Source organism: Podarcis liolepis (genome assembly GCF_965112155.1).
Source record: "Podarcis liolepis genome assembly, chromosome: 8".
Taxonomy (NCBI): Eukaryota; Metazoa; Chordata; class Lepidosauria; order Squamata; family Lacertidae; genus Podarcis; species Podarcis liolepis.
The window spans coordinates 13420476-13430509 of record NC_139560.1 but is presented as its reverse complement, the minus strand read 5'-3'; positions in this window follow the sequence as shown (position 1 = coordinate 13430509).

Genomic DNA, 10034 nt, shown 5'->3' with positions numbered 1-10034 from the left:
GAGGGAAGTGAGGGGCAGATGGGGCTCGTCCACCTGAGAAGGTAGCCCATCTAGGAGAAGGAAAACTCTGATCCTAAACCTCCGCTGCCATGCAGGATATTTCCATGGGTGAAGTCAAACTATTGTGTTAGCAGCACAAAAGTGACCTTCCCGGGACACAAGCCTGGGCAGTGTGTGCAAAGGTCCTGAGCTGCCCAGATGACAAGATCCCCTTCTCAACCCCCCCTTCAGCTTTGATCCAAAGGAAAGCAGAGCAATACATTTGGCACCAGCTCAGCTGCAGGATTTGCTGGAAGGAGTCGTACAAGACACCATCCAACCATCTTAGGGACTCACTCTGGATTTGTGTAGGGTCTTCTGTAGATGTCCTGCAAGGCAGTGGAAATTTACTACGGAAGACACCAAAATTTCCTCTTTTTCTGCTGCCCCTCTGGAAATTCCCACTTGGCATCCATTTGGTCACGTGTTGGCTCTGCCTGGGTGAGGTCAATGGAAAACGTTGTACGACTTGTATCTGGCCACCTTGAGAAGCCACAAGGGCAAAACTTGGTTTGGGGAGACTGGTTCTCTTGTTAAGGTGAGCATTTCCTCCTTGATTGCTTGTCTCTTCCTTTCCCCACACTCAGCTGGTATACTTGTAAATCACCAGCTACAAGAAAGATACAGGGAGTCTGCAGGGCTCCCTCCTCAAAAGGAAACCAACACCATCAAAGGCTGTTTTCAAAGTTCCCTCTGCATGGGTGAAATTCAAAGCAGTATGATGAGATAAGAAAGAGCTTTTGTACACTTGAAAGTCCTTCAATTTACTCAGATAATAGCATCTTTCCCGTGTTGCTGCAGAGGGTCCCATTGCTCAATTGCAGTGGAGACACTGCAGAAAGAATATGTATTTAGATAAAGATCAAGGTGAATTGTGAGCATCGCTTCGCAGTAGGAGCTTGTCCACAAGAAGAACTGGGCACAAAAGGGAGGAAGACCACAACATACTTGAAAGCCATGTGTTAGTTTGAGTATTCACATGAACAACTCGAGTAGGTAGGAGGACAATATCATGGCCGATTTTGCTTTGATTGGTTTGGTATAGAAAACAAACCACTACTTTGGGAAGGCTTCCTTTAGGGATACAGTGGTACCTCAGGTTAAGTACTTAATTACTTCCGGGGGTCCGTACTTAACCAGAAACTGTTCTTAACCTGAAGTACCACTTTAGCTAATGGGGCCTCCCGCTGCTGCTGTGCTGCCGGATCATGATTTCTGTTCTCATCCTGAAGCAAAGTTCTTAACCCAAGGTACTATTTCTGGGTTAGCGGAGTCTGTAACCTGAAGCGTATGTAACCCAAGGTACCACTGTACTTCTGAATTCCTCTACTTAACAGATTCCTTTCCAAATCTGCCTTCTTATCTCTCTTGTCCTGCATGCTGAACAGCACCAAATATGGCAGCTTTTCACCCCTTTTTCTGATAATCTCTTCCTAAGAATGTAAGTGGAGCCCTGTTGGACCATCTAGTCCATCATCTTCACATTAATGAGGTGAGAAAACAGATGCCCTGGTGGGAAATCCAACAGCAGGACCTGAACACAACAGCACCGTGTTGCAATTCTTTGCAACTGGTATTAAGAGTCATAGCCATCGTGTCTGGAAATTCTGGTGCCATTTCGAGAATTCCTCTGTCCACCCAAGCCTCTCTAAAATCTGGAGTGATCAAAGACTGAGCCACTCTGTTCTAAAGATGTCATTTGTTGAAAGATGGTCGTTTAAGTGTGAAGAATGTCTCTAAGTTAAAGGGCATGGATGGGGAAAATGATCCTTGACACTTTCCAGCTTTGTAGTTCCCCCCTCAAGTGAAAGTGCTGCTCCTTCTCCTTCTCCCACCTTCTTTTATACACTGCAAATATGCACTACCACATTATCCACCTCCTCCTCAAGTACTCTTCAAATACCAGAGGAGTGGTTTCAGAATTACGGATCTAATAAGGCAGTGATTTCTGTTCCAATCCATCAATGGTGGACCTTGGGGTCTCAAACAAAACAAAGGTTAGCCCTCCCCCAATTTATAATGACAGCCCCTCCCAAAATTCAAGCAGAAATCAAGTTTTAAATACATTAGAAGAAGAAGAAGAAGAAGAGGAGGAGGAGGAGGAGGAGGAGGAGGAGGAGGAGGAGGAGGAGGAGGAGGAGGAGGAGTTTGGATTTGATATCCCACTTTATCACTACCCAAAGGAGTCTCAAAGCGGCTAGCATTCTCCTTTCCCTTCCTCCCCCACAACAAACACTCTGTGAGGTGAGTGGGGCTGAGAGACTTCAGAGAAGTGTGACTAGCCCAAGGTCACCAAGCAGCTGCATGTGGAGGAGCGGAGACGCGAACCCGGTTCACCAGATTACAAGTCTACCACTCTTAACCACTACACCGCACTGGCTTGACGTACACAAACAGCCACCTCAAACTCAGCCGAACTGATATTTTGCTCTTTGGTGGTTCAGTCATAACTAATGGCACCTCACATTCGCTCTCAAAATCAATCTTCCAGGCCCCACAGCTGGCGATTTGCATGATCCCTTACCTTTGATCACAAGCCTAAAAAAGAAAGGGTGGGTGAAGAGAATAGCAGCCATGAGCAGCAGCAGCCTGAAGGAGGAGAAGGCGAAGTGACTCCAGACCTGCTGCTGATCAGCCTTCTTGCTCCTGATAAGAACTTGGATCGTCAGACTACGTGAACTGAGATATTCCTGATCTCAGGACTGGACTGAACCTTGTATACAGACTCTGCCTCCGGGCAATTACCCCCCTGGTTGGCTGACTTCTCCCTCCACTGAGCTCTGCCGTGGCTGGCAGCACAGGACTACGACAGCCACAGCTGCTGCCAAGACAAGATATCCACGGATTTCGTATTATCACATTGTGGGGACCAACGTCTTTCAACTCCAGATTGGTTCAAAATGATCCGCATTAAGGTCAGGAGTAGGAACATGATGCCTCATAACCTGCTAGCTGCTCCAGCTTTGAGAATGCGGTGCCAGGACTTCCATGGAACACATTCTGGAATAAAATTACGAGTCCACCCCCACCTTGCCAGATGGCAGATCAAGCAGGAAATCTTTGAATAATGACCAGTAACTTGAGGTGGTTGGTACGGAACATCCTGTCGGTTTGCATTTCTTAGTACAGAAAGTATTTGATCTGATGTGTAGAGATTTTTTCTATTCTACTTAATTCAAGAGGGTTCCGGAAGCTTCTCTGTGTAAAAAACAACAACAAGCAGGTTTATGATGTTTGGGTTATTCCTTCAGAGAAGCTGAGTACAGCTGGTTTAAGCTGGTTCTGTTATCTCTTTCTGTCAAGGTCATCCTCACAATAATAAGTGCAGAGCGTGATAGAGCGCTTCTGCGCATGTGTGAAGCACGCAGAACGCTTCTGCGCATGCGTGGGGAGGGGCACGAAACCTGGAAGTATACACTTCCGGGTTTGCCGCGTTCAGAAGCTGAAAAGATGCAAGATGAACCTAACGCAACACGAGGTACAGTGGTGCCTCGCAAGACGAATGCCTCACAAGACGGAAAACCCGCTAGACGAAAGGGTTTTCCGTTTTTGAGCTGCTTCGCAAGACGAATTTCCCTATGGGCTTGCTTCGCAAGACGAAAACGTCTTGCAAGTTTGTTTCCTTTTTCTTAACACCGGTAATACAGTTGTGACTTGACTTCGAGGAGCAACTCATAGAACGCAGTGTACATAGTAGCCTTTTTTGAGGTTTTAAAAGACTTTGGTGATTTTTGAAGCTTTTCCAAAACTTCTTTTGCAGCCATTTGTTAAGTTAAGCTTTTAAAACTTTTTTGGGGGGTTTTGGATTTTGGGTTGGGGTGTTTGGAATTCAAGGACTTGGTGTTGGGAAGGGGTTTGCAAGAATCTGGAAGCTTGTGTGGTTTTTTTCTGCATTTTTATGATTTTCTGTGACCATTGGGCCACTCTGCTGTTTTTTTAAAAAAATTCTGGGTTTGAATTTTGAAATGCTCTTTACAGTATGTGTGACTTTAAAGAGCACTTAATAAACTCTTGTTGTACCAAATTTGGCTTTGTTTGGACTTTTTTTGACCATAGGAACGCATTAATTGATTTTCAATGCATTCCTATGGGAAACCGTGCTTCGCAAGACGAAAAATTCGCTAGATGAAAAAATTCGCGGAACGAATTAATTTCGTCTTGCAAGGCACCACTGTATGACTGTATTGGATTTGTGACCATTATGCTCATTTGCCTTCAGTATCACTAAAACTCTGCTGGATGAAATATAAATTGCCTTTGGTCTATTTTTTTGGAAATCCTGCAACGTGTTTAACGTGTTTACTACACTACAATGTGTTTACTATACAGTGGAGCTCTGCTCTGGGTCAATATTGAATAGAAATTTCATGCGCCCCCCCTTTCCTATTGGTGCTCTGCAGTTGCTTATGAAATATGTTAGGAAAGCATGTTCAGTCTACACATATTGAGCAGTCTGAAATAGTTCTTGCCCCTTCCCAAATCTGTAGGCTTATGCATGTCATTCAGAGGCGCAAAGATATGGGTATGGAGAGCACTGATGTACCAGACCTGTGGCCAGCAGGGTCCCCAAGCTCTGAGTTTCTTCTTACTTTTTTAAAGCAAGGATCTAGCCCTCCTAGAAATAAAGTTATGAAGCAAAAGGAGCAGGTCCTCTTCTGGGACATGGTCCGAGGTCACATGCCAGTGGTAGAGTGAGACGTTCGGGTGGGGGGTTGTGGGGTGTGTCTGTCCATTTCCCCATCCATAAATGTTGGATGGTATGAGACGAGAGAGGTGGAGCTAATGTGCATACAGTGGTGCCCCGCAAGACGAATGCCTCGCAAGACGGAAAACTCGCTAGACAAAAGAGTTTTCCGTTTTGGAGGTGCTTCGCAAAACGAATTTCCTATGGGCTTGCTTCGCAAGACGACAATGTCTTGCGAGTTCCTGCTGGTTTTTTTTCTTTCCCCCCTTTTTTCTAAGCCACTAAGCCGCTAAGCCGCTAATCAGCTGATCCGATCAGCAGATAAGCCGCTAAAAGCCGCTAAAAGCCGCTAATAGCACTAATCCGCTAATCCGTCAATGGGCTTGCTTCGCAAGACGAAAAAACCGCTAGACGAAGAGAATCACAGAACGGATTCTTTTCGTCTTGCGAGGCACCACTGTAATAATAATAATAATAATAATAATAATAATAATAATAATAATAATAATAATAATTTATTTATACCCTGCCCATCTGAATGGGTTTCCCCTAGTGAAAGGACAATATATTTCACTTCAGTTGAGGGCAGCAGGCTAGTGTAGGTGATACAGGGCAAGCCATAGGGCACTCTCAGGTCTGTTTCCTCCCTACACATCAGCATATACCGCCTGAGGTAGCTGCCTCACTTTGCCTCATCATCAGGTGGTGTTCGGAAATGAGAGGATTATTACCGGGAGACAAAAGTAGCATGCCATTTATTTATACATACATACATACATACATACATACATACATACATACATACCGTACATACATACATACTGTTATTTTCATGGTACAAAAGATAAATTTTGAGAAAACAATTGTTACAACCACCACCACCTATTATTTATATCCCGCCCATCTGGCTGGGTTTCACCAGCCACTCCGGACGGCTCCCAACAGAATATTAAAAACACGATAAAACATCAAACATTAAAAACTTCCCTAATCAGGACTGCCTTCAGATGTCTTCAAAAAGTCAGACAGTTGTTGATTTCCTTGACATCTGGTGGGAGGGCGTTCCACAGGGCGGGTGCCACTACCGAGCAGGCCCTCTGCCTGGTTCCCTGTAGCTTCACTTCTCGCAATGAGGGAACCGCCAGAAGGCCCTTGGAGCTGGACCCCAGTGTCTGGGCTGAACGAAGGGGGTGGAGATGCTCCTTCAGGCATACACCAATTCTCCTCCCCTGCCTTGTGGGACAGATCACAATCTCCCGCTCCCCTTGCAGGCTGATGGGTGGAATGATCTGTGGTGCCTCCAACTCCTTCAGCAGAGCCAGGTCTTTACCTTGCAACTGTACAATTCTGTGAAGTCAGGTGCAGGGCAGGTGGGTGTGGCTTGGCTGAAATGGCCGCAGAGGCCAAACGGGGAGTCTGGTAAGTGAATTAGACCTGTGAGCTGGATGTAGAAACCACACAGCAAACACCCGAATGGGGCCTGAGTCATTTTCACGACTGACTCTCTCTCTCTCTCTCTCTCTCTCTCTCTCTCTCTCTTTTTTCAAAAATAATTTTTATTGAATGATTTTATGTTACAAAAAAACAATACAGCCATACTACCAGTAATATAATTAAGAAATAAAAATTACATACATAAATATTTAATTTGTTATTTGTTATTTACCGTATTATTTCCTCCTAAACATTCTATACAAAAGAACACATATGTGCAAACACTCACATACCCACACCCGCACACAAAATGATAATAATGAAAGTAAATATTTCCCCCCTCTTTTATCTTCCAAAATCTTTTCTTCAATTTTGACTTCCTGTCAAGTCCCTTTGCATATATTTTATCTTACAATCGAATGTACACAAAACAATAATCCTTTCTATATAAATTTTCCAATACATTCTGAAAACATAATAAATCCTTAATTGTTGTCCACCTCCTTTTAGTTCCTTTATCACTTGAATGCGAGCACGGAGTCAAAACTATTATTGTATTTTTGAACATATCTTCTATAACCATCCCATTTCCCCACAAATTTTTCATTTGAGTTTCCTCTGAGTTTACTAGTCAGTTGAGCCGTCTCCACCAACTCCTGTAATTTTATTTGCCAATCTGTTATTTTTGGAGCCTTGTGATCTTTCCATCCCTTGGCCACAAGTATACGAGCTGCTGCGGTTGCATACAAGAATACCTCTCTTATACCTCTCTCATATATTTCTCCCCAATAAATCTTAATCTTTTCACACGTCCACCACATGTGGATCATGTCACCGTTATTTCCTCCACATCTCCAACAAGCATTAATTCCGATAGTCGGTCTTGATGGGGAGAGCTTTCCATTTGGCACAAAGGAATTAAACAGATGCGATACAATGCAGTAACAGGGACACCCAATGATGAAGTGCTCCATTCCACTTTGAAGCACCCTTTCTGATTTGGATAGAAAACGCTTCCTGCAGTGAAACGCTCATTCTAGTTTTGTGCTGCGCCACAGTACCACACAGGAGAGTTCAGGAAGAAACATCCCCGCCTGTCTTCCCCCAACTACCGTGAGTTCAAAACCCCGCAGATCAAAGCTGGGGTGGTTTGGAAGGCTTGCAGTTAAGAATCCAAAGCGGCGTCTCGGTGGAGGAGAGTCTGTTGTGTGCGCCAAAGCCCTTGAGAGAATTGGAGTGTTGCACTTTTCAGGAAATTAATTAATTTGTCTCTCTGAAGGAGGCATTAATAATTTATATTAGCAGTGGGACACCGTCGTTCTTTGCCAGCTTGCGCTGCTTGAGGGGGCGAGGTGGTGGCTGTTCGCATATTTCTCCGGAAGTTCAGTGTGTAGAAGAGGAATCCAGTTGATTAACCCTCCCCGGGGTTGTCAGTGAGCCTTCGGGGATTAAGGCTATTTGCAAATAATGAACTGGGCCTCATCTAAGCAATGAAAGTCACCTTCCATGGAAGAGTGGGATAGGAACAACTTTCCCCCCCTTCTTTATTTTCTCATGTTTCTTTTGTTCTGAATGTAGTTCTAGTTCAGTCTCTGAGACGATCCTCCTGGTAAATCCTTTAACAGGTCCTCCTAACCCAGGATAACCCACGGCCTAGGACCCTCATATCTATGGGACCACCTCTCCTAGTATGCCCCATGGAGGACCTTAAGACTTATTGGTGGAATGACTATGTTTTTGAATATATACAATCTGATGTATTTGAACAGGTAATGATGGAAGATACATGGGAAAACAAATGTCAAATGATTTTGAATAAATGGACAAGTTATAGGAATTGGATAGCACGGGGGGAAGCTAACCCAAGCATCCAAATTAGAATGTATAATCTGTGCACATGGTTAAAGATCTGAAGAGAGAACAATTTTTTTGGGGGGGAGGGGTTAAAGGGGAGGGAGGAAGGGGGAAAAATTGTGATAAATGAGTAGGGACAAAAATATATACTGTTATGCATAACGAATAGGAGGATGATTTTGATGCATGTTATTGTTGGATTTTCGACTGAATGATTTTTCTGTAAGTTATTTGATGTCCCTGGATGAAAGTGTGATTAATAATAATAATAATAATAATAATAATAATAATAATAATTTATTACCGTATTTTTCGCTCTATAAGACGCACCAGACCACAAGACGCACCTAGTTTTTGGAGGAGGAAAACAAGAAAAAAAATATTCTGAATCTCAGAAGCCAGAACAGCAAGAGGGATCACTGTGCAGTGATGTTGTGGCTTCTGTGATAGCTGCACAGCCTGCATTTGCTCCATAAGAGGCACACAAATTTCCCCATACTTTTTAGGAGGGAAAAAGTGAGTCTTATAGAGCAAAAAATACGGTATTTATACCCCGCCCATCTGGCTGAGTTTCCCCAGCCACTCTGGGCGGCTCCCAATCAAGTGTTAAAAACAGTACAGCATTAAATATTAAAAACTTCGCTGAACAGATGTCTTTTAAAGATAGGATAGCTGCTTATTTCCTTCACATCTGAAGGGAGCACATTCCACAGGGTAGGTGCTACTACCGAGAAGGCCCTCTGCCTGGTTCCCTGTAGCCTCACTTCTCGCAATGAGGGAACCGCCAGAAGGCCCTTGGCGCTGGATCTCAGTGTCCGGGTAGAACAATGGGGGTGGAGACGCTCCTTCAGGTATACAGGACCGAGGCCATTTAGGGCTTTAAAGGTCAGCACCAACACTTTGAATTGTGCTCGGAAACGTACTGGGAGCCAATGCAGATCTCTCAGAACCGGTGTTATGTGGTCCCGGCGGCCACTCCCAGTCACCAGTCTAGCTGCCACATTCTGGATTAGTTGTAGTTTCCGGGTCACCTTCAAAGGTAGCCCCACGTAGAGTGCACTGCAGTAGTCCAAGTAGGAGATAACTAGAGCATGCACCACTCTGGCAAGACAGCCCGCGGGCAGGTAGGGTCTTAGCCTGCGTACCAGGTGGAGCTGGTAGACAGCTGCCCTGGACACAGAATTGACCTGCGCCTCCATGGAAAGCTGTGAGTCCAAAATGACTCCCAGGCTACACACCTGGTCCTTCAGGGGCACAGTTACCCCATTCAGGACCAGGGAATCCTCCACACCTGCCCGCCCCCTGTCCTCCAAAAACAGTACTTCTGTCTTGTCAGGATTCAACCTCGATCTGTTAGCCACCACCTAAAAAATGGATAATAATAATAATAATGATAATAATAATATCTAGGATGCATCATGGCTGATTGTGGGGAGTTAAACCCAACTTCCCTCCACTCCAAGTCCAACATCCAACCTCACCAGCTCAACGCTCAGTTTGGCTTGGGTTTGGGAGACATGAGAAGCAACCAGTCTGAATGCCAGAAAACTGAGTCTTGGCTGGAAGATTTGTGTGCCATCCTGCTGGGCATCATTTGGGTGGCAGATGAGGTGCAATTAGATTTTATTTTTTTAAAATCTCTCTTTCTCTCTCTCGCCAACCATGCCAACCTTTTGAAAGGGATGCTCAGCTGGGAGTCTAGCAAAGCTTGCCAAGCCAAGGGGATGGCAGCAACTGGACTCAACTTGCTGCTTAGGAATAGGATGCAGGGCAAATTCCTGTTCACAGCAAGAAGAGAAAACACTGTTCACAGCAATGGCATAGCCAGTTTAACAGTCTTTGTCATTTTAAATGTGTTTGTGGGAGTGGGGGGGGGGGAGGCATTTCAGTGCTGCTAATGCAATGGTTTGACTTCACCCTGAAGGCACACTCCATTGTCTCTTGAGACAGATGGATGCCAACAACTCTGAGCACAACTAATGTTGGGAAAATCCTTGCTTTTAACCATTTATTAACTTTCAAA